At 31.5% G+C, this 22,761-nt stretch overlaps 1 protein-coding gene across 1 annotated transcript in view; it reads right to left on the reverse strand.

The window, feature by feature from the left end:
- LOC134697009 (transient receptor potential-gamma protein-like) overlaps positions 1-22,761 on the reverse strand; it is a 157,411-nt gene that overhangs the window by 134,122 nt on the left and 528 nt on the right. Inside the window, exons 2-3 of the mRNA XM_063559020.1 lie at positions 22,381-22,459; positions 21,216-21,335 (exon numbers count right to left, since the gene is read on the reverse strand). The gene's annotated coding sequence lies outside the window, so the exon portion shown is untranslated. The remainder of the gene's footprint in view (positions 1-21,215; positions 21,336-22,380; positions 22,460-22,761) is intronic.

Raw genomic sequence — 22,761 nt, forward strand, 5'->3', positions numbered from 1 at the left:
CATTAGACAACTAGAGATCAACAACTCTGCTCACCATAAGACAACCAGAGATCAACAACACTGTTCACCATAAGACAACCAGAGATCAACAACACTTCTTACCAAAAGACAACCAGAGATCAACAACACTGCTCACCATAAGACAACTAGAGATCAACAACACTGCTCACCGTTAGACAACCAGAGATCAACAACACTGCTCACCATAAGACAACCAGAGATCAACAACACTGCTCACCATAAGACAACCAGAGATCAACAACACTGCTCACCATAAGACAACCAGAGATCAACAACACTGCTCACCATAAGACAACCAGAGATCAACAACACTACTCACCATAAGACAAACAGAGATCAACAACACTGTTCACCATAAGACAACCAGAGATCAACAACTCTACTCACCAAAAGAAAACCAGAGATCAACAACCCTACTAACCAAAAGACATATCAAATCAACAACACTACTAACTTAAAAACAACCAAGAGGAGAACATTTCTATTCAGCAAATACAAACAGAGGAGAGCAACATAACTCACCAAAAGACAACTAGAGAAGAACAACACTACTCAGCATAAGACATTCGGATGAGAACAACTCTACTCAACAAATGACAACCAGAGGGGAACAACTCTTCCTTCAAAAAGACAACCAGGGGAGAACAACACAACTCACCAAAAGACAACTCGAGGAGAACAACACTGCTAACTAAAATACAACCAAGAAGAGAACACTTCCATTCAGCAAATACAAACAGAGAAGAGCAACATAACTCACCAAAAGACAACCAGAGGAGAACAACTCTCCTCACTAAAAGACAACCAGAGGAGAACAACTTTAATCAGCAAAGGACAACAAGAGGGGAACAATACTACTCATTAAAAGACAACCAGGGGAGAACATCTCTCCTCAACTAATGACAACTAGAGGAGAACAACACAATTCAGCAAAAGACAACCAGAGGAGAATAACTCTGCTCAACAAATGACATCCAGAGATCAACAACACAACTCACCAAAAGACAACTCGAGGAGAACAACACTACTTACTAAAAAAACAACCGAGAGGAGAACACTTCCATTCAGCAAAAGACAACCAGAGAGCAACAACAAAACTTACTAAAAGAAATCTAAATGTGAAAAACACTTCTCTACAAGAGATATCTAGATGTAAACAATGCTACCCATCAAAAGGCATCAAGAGGACAACAAGATTTCTCACCAAAAGACATGTAGAGGACAATAAAATTCTCTCTAGATGGCATCAGGAATGTTGTCAACAAATAAACACAGGATATAAACAATTTGCCATTTATCTCAAATTATCCACAAAAGACTTTATATGACTATATGAGGGTGGACAACTCTTCAAATCTCCCCAAAGGGAAATGTATTTCTTTCTTTTTCCATCAAAAATAGGATATTCATATACATCCAATTTCTAACATTTCCAGGATATTATAATCATATGGCATAAATAGAATATCAATCATTAATCATTCTTAACATGGAATTTTTAACAACAACAAAAATTGTTACACCAAGGATTTCACTGTGTCAAAAACATTAAAAGTCAAACGCATTGCATGAGGTAATTATAATGGGTATTTTTACAATATATACTGTTATGTTTCATGTCACATGCAATATAAAAAAAAGATATGGTATGATTGCAAAATGAGACAACTCTCCATCCTAGAGAGAAAATGACACAAAAATTAACAACTGTAGGTCACAGTATGGCCTTTAACAATGAGAAAAGTTTGAACAGCATAGTCAGCAAGAAAAGGCCCCAAAATGACAAAAGTAAAACAATTAAAACGAGAAAACCAACAGCCTATTATCAATGTACAAAAAATGAATGAAAAGCAAATATGTAACACAGCAACAAACGACTTTACCAATCCCATATTCATCAAAGATTAAATACATTAGAATAATTTATTTGATCTCAACCTCCACTTCGGCATATTTGACTCCCAGGATGTATATAAAATAGATCTAGAAAAAAATATATCAAAATTGAATATTTCTTACAAAATTGTGAGAAAAAAAATTCTTTGCTGTGAAATTATATCATTAAAGCCCAATCAAAAAGTAAATCTTTATTGAATAACGGATAAAAAGATTAGATCTTATACTTACTCTAACCTTTCAATTTTTTTTAATATTAATTAATTTTTAAAAATATCAGCCAATTTATTGATGAGCAACAACACTTTGGATTAACCATAAAATTAAAATTCCAATTTCCTGACTTAAAACAGTATTTGCTCAAGTTAATTACATCATTCTATTAACTAATTTGAAAATGACATTTCCAAACTATAGATCATAATGCTTTCAACTAAACATTATCAGGATTTTGACCCAAATAATATTACATTTCATGCTTCTTTTTATAATATTATCGATTCTGCTTGAAGCTATTAAAATAGGTGATTAGTAGAAGCTTAAGTGCTTTGATAGTTGTCATTTGAAGTGAACTTGTAAACACAAGTGTCATTTAAGCCATGTTAAGATACCATCATACCAATCAACGTGGAGTAATTGAAGTTTTGTGTCTCTTGTACGACCTTCCACGGAAGGAAGCTGATATATTTTCTTACTGTCTACAAATAAAGACGTGGACAAGAGCTGGAGGACTTGTAACCATTAACTAGAAAACAACAATTTAGTGCACTGATGTCTAAAGCTGTAATGTGATCTTAAATCAACCCTTATATAAAAGCTTTTTTCTGGCCACTACTTTGTACGAGGATCAATGTCAACAATCCAGGACAAAACTCTTAGTCTACTATTTCTTATTTTTGAGACTTATCGTCTCCCATATTCTGCTTCATTACAATTTCAATGTCCTGATGCATTATGGGTAAAAATATCAAGTAAACAATTAGATTGTCAGGAACAATAAATAAAAGAAGAATGTTACTGAGGACAAGAATGTCCCTACTCAAGCTTCAATCAGACCAAAATGGGATGAACGGATGAAAACATGGAAAAAAAGAAAGATGGAAGGACTGAAAGACAAACGGACACACAGATGGAAAGACAGAAAGACAGAAGGAGAGAAAGAAAGAAAACCTGAAGGACGGACAATCAAGGGTAACACTTAATGCCCCTTTCGCCTACCTCAATGGTTCATGATACACTGGCGGTCAACATGTAGCATTCATCAATAGATACACAATTTGGATGTCAATCACATTTCTGTATTTGTTCTGTTAAATTATGCAAACATGTCAAGACAATCCTTAAACCTTGACAACTCATACATTGGGCTATCATATATTTTCAACATTGTAAAAAAAATGATGAAACAACAACAATCTTCTGTCTATAGGAGTAATAAGATAAATGCATGCAGGCTTTCATTATAACATTTCGTCTAGACTTAGGAAGAAAAATATTCCATTCTGAAAAATGACTAACAAACTTAATGTACAATGCCAAAAGTGTCAAATTTATAATTATAGCATGTGATGGTATTGTGCAGAAGTGTAATAAATCAAGTAATAGTACTGAAATGTAATACAGTACAATTTAAGAGTATGGATCAATATCTGATTATCCAGTGGCAAATATTACAATGAAGTTCTATTATGTAAAACAGAAAGTATTCAATCAATTAATAAGTTTTTAAAGGGACTGTGCCAGCATAGCTTGGAAATTTTACGTACCCCCTTTAATGAACTATTACTATTAAAGGGTGCTCTACTCGGGTCAGAAATCTTATTGAACAGTGTACTAAAATACCTTAAAATTGCTGAATAATGATTTTTGATGTGCAAATAAAGTGGTCCAATAGCTTATTACCACACCATATTTGTTAAGTGCCTGTCCCAAGTCAGTAACCTGTAGTTCAGTGGTTGCCCTTATAAACTTTTTAGTCAGTCAGAAGACCTGAAAGATGTTCACTAGTGTTTGTCGCTAGCAGCGACCTTTCGGCAAATATACGTAAAAAGTTGCCGCAAGATTGCCGCAAACTGTTAACTTTCTTAAATTTGATGGAACTTTGTAAACAAACTTTAAAGCAATCCTAAAGTTTACTGGGACTTCGACTCAAACCTTATAACATACTGAGCATGCTCCCTGTACTAAAATCAGACTTCCTGCTTCTTTGAATTTGAAATCTGAGGAAAGTTTTAATGTTGGTGCTTTCATGTAAAAACAATCAGAATGTGAGCAAATAAATATCAGTTATCATGGTTATTGGTCATAATAATTAATGCAATTCAAATTTTGATCCTCATGTGCATAATTTTAAATAAGACGTACAGTTTTGGAAAAAAAATTAACATAAAGGTAGTCACAGGGCATCATTATCACTTGATTTGCCAGAAGTTCACAAGAAACTATATAAGGCTTTGAAAGTGCGACGGAAGTTCACCACAAAAATTGCCAGAAGTTCACCACAAACAATATAAGGCTTTGAATGTTTGCCAGAAGTTAACCACAAAAATTACCAGAAGTTCGCCACAAACTATGTAAGGCTATCAAAGTTTGACAGGGGTTTACCACAAATAATCCCCAGAAGTAATTCACAAACTATATAAGGCTATAAAAAGTGGCGATGAAGTTGCAGCAAACTATTTACAGCAACCTAACCGCAGTGTTTGCATCAGATTTGCCGCAACAGTTTGCCAGAAGGCTGATTTTTCAGAAAGGGTGATCCATACCAGAAAGTTTTCCTGAAAACACACAAAAAATATTGGCTAATTGAAAACAATCAATCAATCAACCTTATACATGTACATGTACATTGTGTCTTATCTATTCTACAATACTAATTATGATATTTCTTTAATAGTTTACCTGAAAACTAAAACTATACATCATCATAACTCTTGCCTTGTGGATATTTGCTTTGTGAAAACTAGATAACATTCTAATTATGAAAATTGCCTGAGTATAAGCTTTAATCTTCATTTTTAAAACCAAAAAACAACATCTTAAAAAATCTCAAATATTTCATGTCTAAATTGCTTTGATACTTTTTATTTGTCATTTTTCAAGGAAAGCAAAATATTGAACAAATCTCAAATCTTTCATGTTGCACTAATGGAAAAAGTCATGAAAGTGTTCATATTCTCATTAATTTTACATTTGCATCATCAATCTGATAGATATTATTAACATTCCTCAGGATGACACTGAATAAAATTCTGTATTGAAAAATCGTCTTCTAATTTGTCAACATTTGTTTTCACGGCTTACAAGTAATATTTACAGTTGTCTAGGATATGGATCCATCAAGGAGAAAAAAGTTCGTAATTTTACTAAGTTTCTGACTGTTTTATACAAAGAGTTGACAAGAATGTGATGAAAATTCTCCGTAATTCTGTAAGGCAAATAAAATTAGCCAGGATCTGTTCGTTGTGTAAGAATGTTACAAGTACATCTGAACGATTCTTCCCATTGATTTGCCTTGTTACCAAATAAAATAGATTATGGTCTTCTTATTGTGTGACAAAACAGATCATCTAAGCTTCAAATCATCCCTTCTGACAACTAACATAAAAGGGGACTATGTTTGTATTGTGATAAAGAAATCCAATTACAGCGAGACTTGTAAGTCAGGGAAGATTTTACTCTGAATACAATGTTGTCATACAATAATTAAATCTCTACTACTTCTATTGTCAATGTAAACACGGAAGTTTTATTTTAGGTTCGACTGTAATATATCTCCCAGGTCAATCGCCTTGAATTACAGTTCTAAATCAAAGTGACAAGTTCGGTTAAGTTCCATTTATATCACCATCATTTCCGTTACAGAAATAGACTTTTTTCAATATTTAGAACTATTTTCAAACTAACTAAGAAAAGCTGTCAATAAATACTTTAGAATCATTATTTTTGGAGTACAACAGTTACTATTCCTGGATTGATAAAAATTATTTTGGAGTACCACAGTTTTTCAACTTGATTTTCTTTTCTTTGTATGTATGTTAATTTGATTTAGGGCTATTCCAGAAAAAAATGTATGGGGGGGTTGGAAGGCACTTTTTGTCAGCACCCGCCACCCAGACAATAGTAATTGAGAATTATAGTGCATTATAGTGTGAAAAGTTGCTCTGATACACATCACCAATGTATTATTAATACAATGTGCCTTCCAACCCCCCCCCCCCCCTACTTTTTTTTCTGGAATAGCCCTTATTGATATGCAAAGAAAATATTAAACTGTGATTCTTTCTCCTAAACCTGTGTCTGTTTACTTTATTCCTTTATACCTTTATACGTACTATAACCAGTTGGCATTTCTTGGTCCCTTAACTGAACTCTGTTAAGTGTTTATCAGGTGCCTTTATCTGCACTGTAGTTCGTCAGCATTCAGTCAGGGCACCAAAGATATAGCATACTGGTTATTGGTACAACTGACATATATACAGCATATTAAGGGAGGATCTGGGTGGAACAAAGTTATGGATTAATTTTGTGGATACTTTTTAGAAAATATTACATACAATCTAAATGAAAATCTATATTTTGTTGAACACTTAAAAAGTCTTTGTAAACCTTAAGACTTTGAACAACTTAAAAAGGGGGATAGAATCTTTATAGAGACTCCTGGATTGGCTGTTTTCAAGCTCAGGATTTTTTAATTGACCCTTTCGGGATCTGGGCATTCTTTTTTTCAGATTTCGGGATGCCAGGATTTACTTAATTTAATTTCGGGACCTCAGGATTTAGTGTTTTTATGCCAGGGATTTCAGGATCAGGACCCCTCCTATCCACCCTCCTTAAATAAGACCTCCGTGGATAAATAATAAATCCACAGTAAATGAAGCCACAATATCACCCAATGATCCATTGTATAGGTTGCTACCATCTTGGTTTTCAGATTACCCAGTTGTACAATAAATGACAATCTGATATAGTTATCTCAAAAGCTACTTAATCCAACAGATATTCATAGAAAAGGATGCTTATCTTTGGCTTTATTTTAATGCAGCAAAAATGACAGCAAATGCCATGTGAATTAAAAACATCATTAAAAATGTTTTGTTTAGTTTGGTTCTTAAATGTTAAGTGTTATAGAACTACAAGTGAGAAACATAACAATCAATAAACAGCCATCATCAAGTCCATTAACAAGTTTTCTCTGTCAAATATTATATCTAGAAGGGGTTATTTTGAAGTTTCAAATCATAAATTTTCCATATCTCACATTTATTTGGCTGCCTTTGCAACATTAAAATCGGTCCATTTGGAATTGGTTGTAAAACCAATTAAAGCATTAAACTTTTGATATAAACAGTTGTATAAATAGATATTTTATGTATTTCTCTTGAACAGTTCATGGGAACCAAAGTACATGATGTTTCGTGATGTGTTACAATTTTGATTTCGTTACTTGTAATTATACCACTTGCATAAATTGACAAATAACTCTCAGCAAAATGTAAGAAATTCAGATCTCCAATTTTTCAAAGTCTTCCATTTCTGTACAAAACAAGCAACTGGACCCTTTTTCCCTCAATATGCTCTTAAAACAAATGACATTGTCATCTTTATTTACAATAATCACTGGACTTTTATCATGGGGTAACAATAGTGAGATGTCTTAAGAGTGTTTGACCTGATAGTATATTTTTATTAAATATAATCCCATATGGGGTTGCTCTTATCCAAATGAAAAACCTTTTGGTTTTGTCGGAGAGCATTTGCTTCAGATAAAAGTTTCTAAGGAAAGATTGACGCTGTCACTTTGCCTAAATCCTTAATACAAGATGTCCATCTAAAGTCTGAGTTTCTCTATTGAAAAGAATTCTTTATGTCCTTTCAGGCAATACTTTACCACAAGTCATTATAAAGAAACTCCTACATTTAACTCTCATTTATCTTTAGACAAAATAGTCCACTTTTGGTGAACTTGACCTTGAAACAGTTAGAGGACATAATAACCTAGTAAAATAGTTTTCTTGATACAAACGTACTTGTCATTCAAATGACTAATTCTAGACAGATAGAAACTGTTCATCACTTTAAACCAATACATTAAAGACTTGAACGTAGCCTTTACTAATAACAGTTAAAATTTGTTTTCTAAATTGATAAAAACCAAGTCATTTACAACTGTCATTGATAAAAGTAAGTTCTACTTACACTTTCAATTAACTCACTTAACCAAATTAGTCAGACGAAAGAAGAATACTTTTGTCAATTCTATAAGTACAAAAATTCCCAAAAGGGGGCATAACCATTATGTCCCATGAGATTTACAATCATTAGTTAGCTTATGGTATCGATTTAATGCCAACGATTGAAATAAATCATGGACGGAATCTTCAAATCATACTCTGGTTAAACGCTCTAATCACAACCACTAGAACTATGGCTCGTATGTCAAACTCATATAAAATGTCTCCCGTTTACATACATGTGTCAGATTACAATAACAATGAATATTTATTAAATTCTGTCGCCCTGACTTAAGATTCATAATTCTGCTTTCATTCTTGGCTAGACTAGACTTGTATTTCAATTAATTGCTTTAGTAATGTAATTTTACAGACTTGTTTCTGAGATTTTATAGGATTAGTTAATATTATTAAATAAAACAAAAACAGTATGATGTGATGAAAATGTCCATGTCTCTGTACTTCACTTACAATATGTTAAATCCAATCATTGTTGTATCTATTATCTTAAAATAATGCATTGTAATTTGACAGGTTTAATCTGGATCTTCATTATTAATTACTCATCAATAAAAATTAGGAACACTTTATAAATTTAATGTGTCCAAAGCACTTTTGCATGTTTTGTGGATTTTTCGAAACAAGCAAAAACAAATGTTTGAAATCAAGGGAAATTCAAATACTCCACAAACTATTTTACCACAATAGGGTACAAAAAAAGCCATGACTAGTGACTAACCTTATTTAATACATTTAAAAACCAAAATATCAACCATTTTAATTATGAAGAAGGATCAGATCAGTAAATAATTTTCTAAAGATTTATAATCAATGGTATAATTTCAACATCTTGGTAGAAATATACTTAAGATTTCTTTTGATTTCTTTGTGTTTTTAGGTTTATGTCTCATTTAAGAATACAACACATCTCATTTCACACATCCTTATTAAAGGATTTGTTTTTTTTCATTTATTTGTTTGTTAAATTTTGTACATTGAGTAAAAGTGGCATTTTTTTTTTTACTAAATCTCCCTTCATTTAATCTCAGATTAGAATTCTGATTGATGAGCTACACCATTTATATAAAACTACATGGTCATCTGGTGGGATTTTTGCTCTGTATGATTTTTCTTCTATACTGTCAGATAATTTACCCCTTGCTGCCATTTAATCACCATTTTCTATGGCATGCAATATACAGATACGTTCATTTCTAACTAGAATTTCACATGTTTATTTGCGGGGTAAACAAACTTTAGCTCTCCAACGCAAATTAAAGTTAAGATAAATCTAATCTCTCTTTGTTCTTAAATCAATTTTAATTCATGAATTAAATTTACATTACATTGACTTAATTGCAAAATAAATGCATTTTCCTTTCTAACAGAATATTTCAATTTATGCCATAACCATTTACATGCAATATGAGAAGTGCATTGGGACATAGACAATCTGAGTAGTTAATAAAATATCACTATTACTGTGAACTGACATGCAAAAATCTAAATGTAAAATTGAATGTTCTTTTAGATGTTGTAGTAGTTCGATCAAATCTATTGACTTGTTTGTGCATTTCCTATCATCCATTCTAATTCAATTTCTGAATAAGCATCTCTTCCGTAATTTAACAGTACTGCACTTTTTTCCTTTTTCACAATAGTTATGTAATACGAAATAAAACAAATGAAAAAGCTCATTGAAACATTGTTTTGAAAAAAGAATTACTGGTCTTGCAGTATTAAGTTTAAATAGAGTGATTATCACAACAGAAGGATTTATAAAAAAGTGTTTGTAAATCCAATTAATATGTAAAATTGTACTGTTATATTGTTTTAAATTTTAAATACTGTTCAAACAAAGTTCAAGTTAAAGTTACATAAAATAGAGAATGGAAATCAAATGGGGAACATGTCAAAAAGACAACTACCTGACTAAAGAGTAAAAAATAAACAGCAGAAAGCCACCAATTGGTCTTCAACACAGCGTGAAAACCTGCACAAAGAGGGGTCCTTCAGCTGGCCCCTAAACAAAAATGTGTACTAGTTCAGTGAAAATGGACATCATACTAAACTCTTGTATTGCTATCTAAACAGTATTCCGAAATTCTTAACTTTTATTCATTTCCAATAAACTTTTAAGTCCTACTTTCAGCAGACTAATGGCTATATCAAGATAGAGTTTTTATTTGTAGAGGAATAAGCGTACCAAGAATGCACCAATGACCCCAAGCAGAACCAATAGCAATTCAAGGTCAGAGTCATATGCACATTGCCATGAGCAGCTAACTGTTATACTTTGTTGATGTATGTTACAGAAACAAGCATAAATTCACTTTAATGTCCTAAAGGCAGTCCATTCTATACAAAAATGAACAATATTTACAATTACTCATCTCATTTAAGGTCACTAGAATTCTGATTGGTATAGGTTGCTAAACAGCTGCAACAGTTAATTCTATCTATCACAATTAATAAAGAAGATGTGGAGTAAATGTCAATGAGAAAATAACCTAAGCACACAAATAAACAAAATCTATTTACTGGATAATATATTTCTTTTGGATTGAAAAAAAAACCTTAAGGATATAAAAGGAAAAAGTTTAATAACTTATCTACTTAGTAAAGAATACAAAACCATATCATTGTATGAATAAGGAGATGTGGTACGTATGATTGGCAATGAGACAACTGTTCACAAGAGACCAAATTACATATTTGTAAGCAAGAAAGCACACAATGAAATGTCTCACCTGCTTAACTGACCATGATTGATTTTGTGTTGAAAGTCCTAAAGATAAAGGTTTTTCTATAAGCATCATACAAACAAAAGTTATGAATGCAAAATGAAATTTGAGCTATTACTAATAGTATCTGAGATAAGGACTAAACTTAAGGTAAGAGAACTATGGTGTTGCAGAAATCAAGAAAATTCATTCACTACCATGATTTGTGACGGTCAAATTGATTAAGTTCAGCTTTGTCAATAACTAATGAAAAATTGGCAACACCAATTGTATTTATTATCCCAAAAAGTTATTTTCTAATCCAAACAAATCATGATATAATTTCCTTGTCTAAACATTACTGACCCTCTCAGTCTATCACACTCTATAAATTGTCTTTGTTAAATAAAGTACTGTCTGGTAGAACCTCAAACAATTATCGTTATTGATTACAACTTTATGATTATGTCTATAGTTATTGTTGACCATTCTAAACTGATCCTACAATATACCACTGATGAATAGATATTTGGCAATGTTAATAAAACTTGCTTCCAACTACTTAAGGCAAAACAATATGACATTGAAATCCGCTAGACATTATTATTGACCAAAAGTCATATCAACAGAATTCCAAGGTCAACAACAGCACTTAAAGGTCATCAACAACTTCCATGAATGGAACTTAAATATTCGGTCACAATGTCTTGTACAATGTATTGTAATTGATCAAATACTTTTATTTCAATTTAAAGTATTAATTGAGATAAAACTGTTAAAATCATTATATAACTTTCTATTCAATATTCCATTCATTTCATATCAATACCTTTTCATTTATTCTTCCATTTATTGTACACATATATTGCCATTTTTTCCCATCTATTCCTAAGTTTATTTTTTTGGTTCATTCTTTGCTTCCTTCATACTGTATCTTAAATCTTTCCATTCATTTCCTTTTAATGTCTTAGATTTTTCTTTCCATTTATTTCCTACTAACATCTTTCTATTCATTTTTCTATTTACTTAATACAGATATCCTTCTATTCATTCTTCTATTTATTTCCTACTAACATCTTTCTATTCATTTTTCCAATTTATTTCCTACTAAAATCTTTTCATTCATTTTTCCATTCATTTCTACTAACATCTTTCCATTAATTTTTCTATTCATTTAAAACAGATATCCTTCTATTCATTCTTCTATTTATTTCCTACTAACATCTTTCCATTCATTTTTCCATTCATTTCCTACTAACATCTTTCTATTCATTTTTCTATTCATTTCCTACTAACATCTTTCTATTTATTTTTCCATTCATTTCCTACTAACATCTCTCAATTCATTTTTCTATTCATTTCCTACTAACATCTCTCTATTCATTTTTCCATTCATTTCCTACTAACATCTTTCCATTCATTTTTCCATTTATTCATTTAAAACAGATATCCTTCTATTCATTCTTCTATTTATTTCCTACTAACATATTTCCATTAATTTTTTCATTTATTTCCTACTAACATCTTTCTATTCATTTTTCCATTCATTTCCTACTTACATCTTTATATTCATTTTTCCATTCATTTCCTACTAACATCTTTCTATTCATTTTTCCATTCATTTCCTACTAACATCTTTCTATGCATCTTTCTATTCATTTCCTACAAACATCTTTCTATTTATTTTTCTATTCATTTCCTTATACTAACATCTTTCCATTCATTTTTCTATTAATTTCCTACTAACATCTTTCTATTCATTTTTCCATTTAATTTTCTATTCATTTCCTACTAACATCTTTCCATTCATTTTTCTATTCATTTCCTACTAACATCTTTCTAATCGTTTTTCCATTCATTTTTTACTAACATCTTTTTATTCATTTTTCCATTTATTTCCTACTAAAATCTATGTATGCATCTTTCTACTCATTTCCTACAAACATCTTTCTATTTATTTTTCCATTTATTTCCTACTGACATCTTTCCATTTATTTTTCTATTCATTTCCTACTTACATCTTTCTATTCATTTTTCTATTATTTTTTTACTAACATCTTTCCATTTATTTTTCTATTCATTTCCTACTTACATCTTTCTATTCATTTTTCTATTATTTTTTTACTAACATCTTTCCATTCATTTCCTACTGACATCTTTCTATTTGTTTTTGCATTCCTTTCCTACTAAAATCTTTCTATTTGTTTTTGCATTCCTTTCCTACTAACATCTTTCTATTTGTTTTTGCATTCCTTTCCTACTAACATCTTTCTATTTGTTTTTGCATTCCTTTCCTACTAACATCTTTCTATTTGTTTTTGCATTCCTTTCCTACTAACATCTTTCTATTAGTTTTTGCATTCCTTTCCTACTAACATCTTTTTATTCATTTTTCTTTTTATTTAATACAGATATCCTTCTATTCATTCTTCTATTTATTTCATACAAATATCTTTCAGTTCATACATTTATTTGCTACACTAAGATGTGTCCTTTTTTCTTTCATTACTTTCACCAATTCTACTAGCTATTCATGTGATACTACAAATCCAGCCTCAATGTGAACTGACCAATCAAATTCTGACAGCTTCTCCTGCTTCCCTGTCCAGGTCTCCAGAGGAATGACCCATCAGAATACAAAAGTGACAGTTTGTCAATACAAATAAGATTAATTTCTATACACTTAATCAAATTAAACTGTTTTTTCTAATAAATGTGTCAATAAAGATCTTAGGGTCATGTTGTTTTTCAGCAAATGCAATATTTTTCTGTATGTAAAATAATAATATTTATAGCTTTCAAATATAATCAATATAATATTGGTTAAGTGCTACCTAAATTTGAAAAGATTATCAATTTACACTATTCCCATAGTGACCTTATCAAAGATATTAATCCTCATTTACGGCCATTTTAATGACATTCGATGATGCCTAACATTGTCAATTAGTCATTCAAATCTAGCTGCAGTAAAGCTTGATAAAATATGTAATGATAGTCACTCCAAAACTAATCCTTGATAAATCATGTTGAAGTAAAATGATGCTAACTCAAAGACAATCATTTTTTTCATCTAATGTTTTAATATTTATAGCCAACAACATAAAAAATTTATATTGAGTTATGCAACTTTGCACTTAAACATGTAATATTGCAACAAATTTTAGAATACCTGCCAACACTGTTAATAAAATAATTTAAGAAATTATTGTAACCATGAAGAAGTTCTACATTTATATGATGATTAGCATAATATAATTTAGATTGTTTGATATCCCTACCTTCCCACTTCCTAAAAAGCAACCTACCTGAACATTTTCTAATTCAAATCGTTTAAAATATTTAAAAAGTTTCTCTGGTCTAAAACATGTAACTTATTTTGATGGCCAAAAAAAACCCTTCCTATCTATCCAACCCTCTAAGACATGGGTAGGCAACATCTAACATGGATTTTTGAAGGAGGGTCTTAAATGAGCATCACTAGAGGGTTGCCACTACATGTAGTGGAACAAGAAATGCCTAGATTTCTTAGAGTTCATCTCCATTTTATTTTAAGTGTGGTTTATTTTGCTTTATCATTACTTTTCTTTGTGGTTTTTTTTGTAGACAGTTGTTTGTCCTTTTGTCCTTTTTCTTTGAGTTATCTATTTTAGAGGGGGGATAGGAGGGGTCCTGATCCCGAAATCCTGAACTTAAAAAAACGAAACCCTGTAGTCCTGAAATTTAAATAAAGTAAATCCGGATATCCTGAAATCCGAAAAAAAAAAGGATTCCCGGATCACAAAAGGGTCAATCCCAAAATCCCGAGCTTAAAAAGACCTGATCCTGGAGTCCCGATAAAGGTCCTATCCCCCCTCATTTTACCTGGACTTATAATTTTTTATTGCCCTCATTATAGCGTCTGCCGTTTTTTGTTTGATTTTTTAATAAGGTCACTGAAGATGCATTATACATGTATAAATTACATTTGAAGGGAAATCCAACATTTTTAAGTATAGACACCAACTGTTTCTTCTAAATATTGATAAACACTCAGAATATCTTTAAATGTACACAGATGTCTCAGAACTTAATTATAGTTGTTTAAAAGACAAAGAAAAGAATTCTCAAATAATTATAATTTTTATATTCTTTAGAAATATAGTCGTTATCTGTTATAAAATAAAATAATAATATAACAGCATTATTGACTAAAGGCATCCTGTTTTATATATTTTAAAGTACATACTAACATATCACTTGATAAGAATCTCAATCAAACATGTGGCTCACCATTTATAATGATGTATTTTTTTCGTATTTTTTCAAGAATAAATTATTATCTGTTAGATAAAAATGTTGACTACAGTACATAGATTAAAGAAGATGTGGTATGTCGAGTGCCAATGAGACAACTCTCTGTCAAAGTCACAATTTGTATGAGAAAAACATTATAGGTAAAAGTATGGTCTTCAGCACAGTGCCTTGGCTCACACCAAACAGCAAGCTATAAAGGGCCCTAAAATATATTTTAGTAGATATAGATTAAAATTGAGAAAGGAAATGGTGAATATGTCAAAGCGACAACCACCCGACCATAGAGCAAACAACAGCCGAAGTCAACCAATGGGTCTTCAATGTAGCGAGAATTCCTGCACCCGTAGTTGTCCTTCAGCTGGCCCCTAAAATATGCATTATAGTACAGTAATAATGGACGTCATACTAAACTCCGAATTATACACAAGAAACTAAAATTTAAAATCATACAAGACTAACAAAGGCCAGAGGCTCCTGACTTGGGACAGATTGTCTGAATAAAAATGTTTGAATATATAATTTCATAAGACTGTGAGTGATATAATCACAGGTAAGTCAAAGGATTGTGGAGAAGTAACTTTTAAAAGATCATTAATGCATCTAGGGTCAGATAATATCTGTAAGACAGATAAGTATCTCATTTTATACATCTTTAAAATTTGGTTGACCTACGTATTGCTTTTAGTATCCGAGAAACAGATCACAACAAAAAAACTATACAATTGACCAATGGAACATACAAATGAGGTCAATCTACTGTAAGGGCTTGTAACACTGTACAATCGGTAGCAGTTCTTTTGCGCCAATTACTGTTTTTCAGGGGTATCATTTGCGCCAAATTTTGTTTTCCAAATGTATCAATTGCGCCAATTTTTGGAACTCATTTGCACCAATTTACCTGTAAACATATCTATCATAAATATTAATGATTTATACATATTCATTCGTACTTTGGCCTTAAAAAGTATCATCCATGTATGTTTTCGGAGATATTTCAGAAGATGAGCATCTCGAGAGAAATTACTTAAAATGAATTACATCCATGTACAGAGAGAGAAGGTAACTTATTGCTTTTCTGAATATTTAATACAAGATCTGCCAAATGAGAAGAAAATAGAAACTTTTGCTGATTATGTTTTAGCCACATGTTTTAATGACACAGTGCTTTGTTCCCACCATCCGTTTGGGCTGAAACTCTATCTACTACAAGACTTACCAGTAATGGAACAGAAGCATTCCACAGGAATTATAATGAACTGTTTTATGCAGTTCATCCTTCAATGATTGTCTTTTTGGGCAATAAAGTGAAGTTACAAGCTACTACATACATTAAATTGGTAGTACCAATGCAGCGGCAGTAAGAAGAAAGTATGCTTCATAAAAGGAGACATTTGCCGTGTAAGCTGTCGGTTTCAAGGCCGAATAAAGGAGGACTGAAGTTATTTTTCTTCTTTTTACGCAAATGTATGTTTTATTTTTGGCGCAAATGACACCATGTAATTTTAAAACAAGTGGCGCAAACGTAGAATATTGGAGATAAAAAGATGTGGTGCAAAAGGACGCATTTTTGGCGCAAACAGATCTTTCCCGTACAATCATTCCATTTAGTTAATATAGTTTCCTGCTGATATGGTATGAAGTAAATTAGTTTTACAATCGTAACCTGCTGCACAGGTTAAAATTTATTAAAGCTTTTTATACTGTAATAATTGTATGAAACATTAATTGTGAAAACATCTGACAATCAGTACAGCCAATGCAACCTATATTTATTCCCACAAAAATGTTTACAGACACATAAATCTTTTTCTCTCTATCTGCTCAAATGTCTGTTGTTTTTGGTAGCAATGAATTTATCTATAAACAACAGGAAAAAGCTGATTCTTCTGAACTTAATGATCTACAGGTGATTATATGAATAATATTGTTTTCCACAAGGTGGGAAATTAACTCGAACATGCATGCAGTTCAATAGGCAAATATGGAGAAAAAAATATATACAATTAAGGTGGTAGTCCTAACACTTTCACTAAAATCAATTTGGCTTGTTAATTTTGATAAAATTTTGACAAAGTATTTACTTTGATCCTTTAACAGAAATATAAAAAATTCAAAAAATTTGAACCAACTGTTTGTCAGAAAAATTACACTGGTTATATAGAAGTTTGACAAACACCAATTTTGATCTTTGTGAAGCTTATTATTCCCTTTACAACACAATGTAATAAAAACGTTTCACTGACTTTACAGAGTTATCTCCCTGTAGTGTTAGGTACCACCTTAAAATTTATTGATGATATTTTTCAGATCATTTTCCAAATTTTTGTTTTCTTAGCATTTGAAGAATAAAAGGGCAAGCCTATGTTCATTGATGTTTGAGCTGATGAAGTCAGTATCAAATCATTATTCACTTTCTTGTCAAATTTTTTTAATAATTTGTTTTTGTGTATAATATGAAATTACATTAAGTAATAAAAAAAATCTATTTTACCTGTACAAAATGTTTGAAAACTGTCTATTTGTATGAAAGAAGTTGCATGCATTTAATGCATGCATATTTCATTGATGAATTGAAAAGTGAAAATACTGTATTATTACACAACTACATTTGCTCATATGTTTGAATAACAGGTTCTATCCTTGATCTTACAAAAAAATAAGCGGTATGATCAAAAGATTTTTTTTTTACTAATTGCTGATAAATACGTTAAACGGTAAACACATGTGCAGTTGTAGAATTAAATGTTAATTAGGCATAAAGTCATTATTTTCTTTTACACAACACATGCTTCTGAAATACCCATTATCCGGAATACAACAAATCAAAAAATTTGGAAAGCCCCAGATTTCAAATTTTTTAAAACAAAATAAAACCTTAAAAACATCTAAAACAGAAAAGACAAAACTGCAGAGAGTCAACTGTATAGAAATATGTAGATTGCCAATGAGACAACTATCTACCAAAGTACAAAATGAAGTGGATGTAAGCAATTATGGGCAACCATACAGCCTTCATGCATTCATGAGAAAAAAACCTGGACTGTTTAGTTGACTATAAAATCGACTATAAAATGCCCGAAATGAAAAATATGAAACTGTTCAATCGAGAAAACTTACGGCCTCATTTATCACAAAACAAAGAGAGTTGTCTGTCACAAAAAGTTGCAACCTGAATCATTGTTAATGATGCGGGTCATTAAAACCATGATTAGAAACACTGACAGGACTCAAATGGCTGTTTTTCAATCTTTCCAAGAACCATATAAAATTCCTGAATGGTGAAAGTGAAAATTATCAATATTAAACTTGACATCAGGTCTGAGACCGAAATTGTCGTCCCTTGATTTTTGTTGTTCACGAATATAGTCCCTAGTGTTAACAGTGGGTTACTTGCCAATAATTTTTATACCCTTCCAAATTTATTTCATCATGTTTTTAAATGCCTCAAATTGTAAGTAGGGGGGTGAAATTACACTGTAAAAAAATTTGGGTCCAGAATCTTACAAGAAAGTAGTGATTTGGTCCAGCTGAAAAAGGTTAAAAATTAGCACTTCGGAAGCTGTCAAAAGATTTCAAGACACCCAGTAAACACAAAATTGTCCATATTTTGAGTTAGAGGCGATGAAGTTTTCTATAATTTTGATATAATTTGTCCTAAAAGTAGTACAACACACTGTAAAAATTTCATTGAGAAAGCGCAGGTGGGATTTTTTTAATTTTCATTTATGTTCTAAAAGAAATGCACTACAAATTAATTGTGTTCTAGGACCATCAATTTTTCTAATTTTTGTCATCAAACAACATATTCTGTGGTTGAACAGTTAATAATCAAATGCCAGGACAGTTTATTAAGCAGCTGCATGACCATCCACCCACCAATTGTACATCCCCAAAACAATTAACCATTTTTTTCTTCCGAAATCAGTTTAAAATCAATGTTAAGATTTCTGAACTACAGTGAAACCTGGGTAAACCGAGCCCTGATAAAACCGAATTTCGGTTTAAACCGAACAATTTTCAAAGTCCCACAAAATTTCTCTATCATTTAACGTTAATATAACCTGAAAAAAACGAACCCTGTCAACACCGAATTCCGAACACTTTTTGAAGGCTCGTTAGTAAATTTGTATCCAAAAATTACCTGTCTAAACCGATCAATACCAATCAAAACAATAAAATATTATTAATGATTTGCATGATTTAATTAAACAAACACAGGATGGCAGAATATCCCGAGGGTATTTTAGGTTTAATGAACTTGTGAGTTGTTATTATAAACTAATTTTAACATGTCTGTGTCCTTGTATAAAGTGATTTTATGGTAAAGAAACTTTAATCTGGTCAGCTACCCCCATCGCCGATAATGACAAGAAAGGAACTTTCCCTCAGATTAATTAAGTGCACCTTACTCAAATAATTACGGCCAAAGAATCGTAACTGCATTCTATAGCTTAACTGTTTAATTGGAAAATAGTTTTAAAGCCTTTCACTGGATTAAGAAGTCGTGCAACACAACAAGGTCAATGCATTTCCATTGCTGGATTCCCTTTAGAGGCCCTATATATTTGATTCGAATGCTCCCGACGACTTCCGTTAGCTATTTAGCAACGATAAAGTCCGAGAATAAACTGGACCCCTGCTGTTGTTTCACTGTTATCGTATGTCGAATTATCAATCAGCGGGTGACCAGTTTAGTCCGAGAACTTGTGTGTTCATTGACATTCATTTGACAGTGACAGTTAATCTGAATTGGTTAGTGAATTAACGGATGAGAAAATAATTATAAAAGCAAAATCGCTCCACGTCGGACATCTCCCAATGACGAGCTTGATTGGCAGAGCGTTTTATTTATGAACAAAACTGTAGCAAAACTTATGTCTTCATCCCGAGGTCTTCTTCTTTTTTTTTTTACATCTACATCTAAATCAACACACACATAAACTGTCGTCTGTTGTGTCACCTATTATCCCTTGTCAGTAAATGCCAAAATTATTTTGGTGTCGACTTCCGTTTACCTCTACAATCCAAACACCTGTGAAAACCGAACAAAACGCAAAGTCCCGTGGGTGTTCGGTTTGGACAGGTTTCACTGTATCTACCAAAACTTATAAATGGATGAACCTTTTTCAAATACATGTATATGCTTGTGACCTAAATTTTTCAAAATAAAAAATAATGCAAAAATTAATTTTGGAGGTATCAACCCCATTTAGGACTCATTATTTTGACCCATCATCAAAAACTAATTCTATGAATATTTCTTGGGACTCACAATTCTAAAATTTAATGAATTGAGACCTTGCTGTCATGAAAAATTGAGGCATGATAATTGTGTTCAGATTGTAATGAATCAATCAAATTACTGATTTGATGTTTAGGGCACCAGTTATGTACTTAAGAGTGCTGAGTAAAGTTTTATGACTGGACGCAAAGGTTTCAACATTGAAAAATTCACAACTTGAAGTTTCCATGAATGTTTCAGTATTCTTTAAAATTGTCTAAAGACTAAATGTTTTAAGGATGTCAGATATATTTTCTTACATCCTTTAAATTTGTTATACTGTAATCTCTGGGGGGTCCTTCAATACTTTTAAATTGATCAGGGTGTGGACACAACCCTTTTCATTTAATATAGATCTAAGGAATGGATACCTTCTTATATATTGCGTGGAAAATTGTAACCTTTTCCCATATTGGTCGGGTTTCATGGGGTGTGTTGGAAAAGTGGTATAATCAAAGCTAAGATTATGTGTGTAATTTTTCAGCTGTGATAAAATGACAGGGCTTTTATTGGAACTTTATTGACCTTATCATATATTTTTCACTGTTTTCCCCACCTATTCCCATATTTTCAAACTGGAAAAAGTTACTTATTACAGCCGCACATCCTATCACCTTGTATATAGGAAGGTCCCCTTGAGACTAAAGTTATGTTTGTACTGTAATCAAAGTATAATTTTTTATCATTCTTTTTTTTTATACAAAATTTTAAAGATATCAAACTTAGTACAACAAATAAAACATCATGAAAAAAAAAAACACTTACCCATTTTCAAAATTCTTTGCAGAACTGGATAACCATATTAAAATGCGCTAATATTCCTTGACTGTATTCTTACTGGTCGTAAGCAGGCTCTTTGGCACCAATTCAACAGCCTACCAGCAACTTATGTATAGAAATCTCATAAAAATCAGATAAAACATGAAATGATAACCCCAAGTGTTCTAATTATTGACAAATATTACGTGTGACATTGTAGAAAGTCTTTTGTGTTGCCTTTATTGTGAGAGCTGCTAAAATGTCGGTTCTGTCATTAACCCTTTTCTCCATTGAAATTTTTTTTTTGATACTTGATTCGCATAGGATTTTTTTGATAAAATGCTTAACTTATGATTTGAAGTATTAAAGCATTGTGAAAAACAACTATTTCATCAAATAAATTTAAGTCAGATATTCCTATGATACTCCTTTTCATATTGGATACAAACTTTATTAAGTCAACTGCAGATACTTTGTAGTCGAAGTGTTTCAACTGAGGTACTACACAGGCGTCAAAAGGCTTCATTATGGAGTAAAGGGGGTGGCATCAAAAGGCGTCATTATGGAGGAAAGGGTTAAATGTAAGGATGGGGTCATTATTTTAACATATAAATCAGTGTTCAAAGTCAAAAGTTTGAAATTTATTTGAACATTGAATAATAGTGCAGGGTTCTCTTAGTTTTCTCTGTAGATTGAGACTTATATTAACAGAAAAACAAATTGTTGACACAGATATATGTCTTGCCATTATGATATTTTCATAGTTTAATGCAAATATCAAAATTAAAATGCTAAATTACTGCAACAACATGCCTAATTGCCATTTTTTCATGTCTATTGTCCTTGGTTAGTAATACTTATTAATATTGTAAGCTATAATTATCTGTGTGGCTGAAGTCTTTAGTTTTCTTAATGTTTTTTTTTTATTTTGCCTTTTCATTTTTAGCCATGCTATTGTTGGTTTTTCTTTTACTACGTTTTTTTTTCATTGTCCCTGTATTGTCTCTTTTTTTTTTATAGTAGCCATTAAATTTTCTTTCTTTTTTTATTTATTTTGGCTTTCCAAACATTTGGCCTGACGCCTAATGGAAGGAAATGTGTTTTGTGTGCACAAAAATCCTATTATTGTTTTTCTTCTACAATATCTATTTTGAAACATATTTCTATAAACCTGCTTCTTGCTTGATGTAAATCCTGTACTGGCTTTGATAAAATGAAGTTCTTTCAACTTTACTTTTAAAATTCTTTTTCTAAAATATAAAATATAATATATCACACATTACTCTGTCTTTTTTTCTTCAAATATTATCCTTTCAAATTAAGTTTACATTAAGGGCATACAATACAGTTACAGGGGAGGTAATAATGTTGCTAACGTCAATTTTTATTTTCACAACATCAAACTGTGATTTGTCAGGGAAAAATGCAGTTTTCGACCGATTTTTATTCTTCAAACTGATTTAACTTTGAAACAACGCCAAGTCATGGCACAAGCTCACATGCTGCCTGAAGTGGCGAGCTAAAAAGTAGCACATGATGGTATATTTTTTAT

The sequence above is a fragment of the Mytilus trossulus genome, chromosome 14 (assembly GCF_036588685.1).
Source record: "Mytilus trossulus isolate FHL-02 chromosome 14, PNRI_Mtr1.1.1.hap1, whole genome shotgun sequence".
Lineage (NCBI taxonomy): Eukaryota > Metazoa > Mollusca > Bivalvia > Mytilida > Mytilidae > Mytilus > Mytilus trossulus.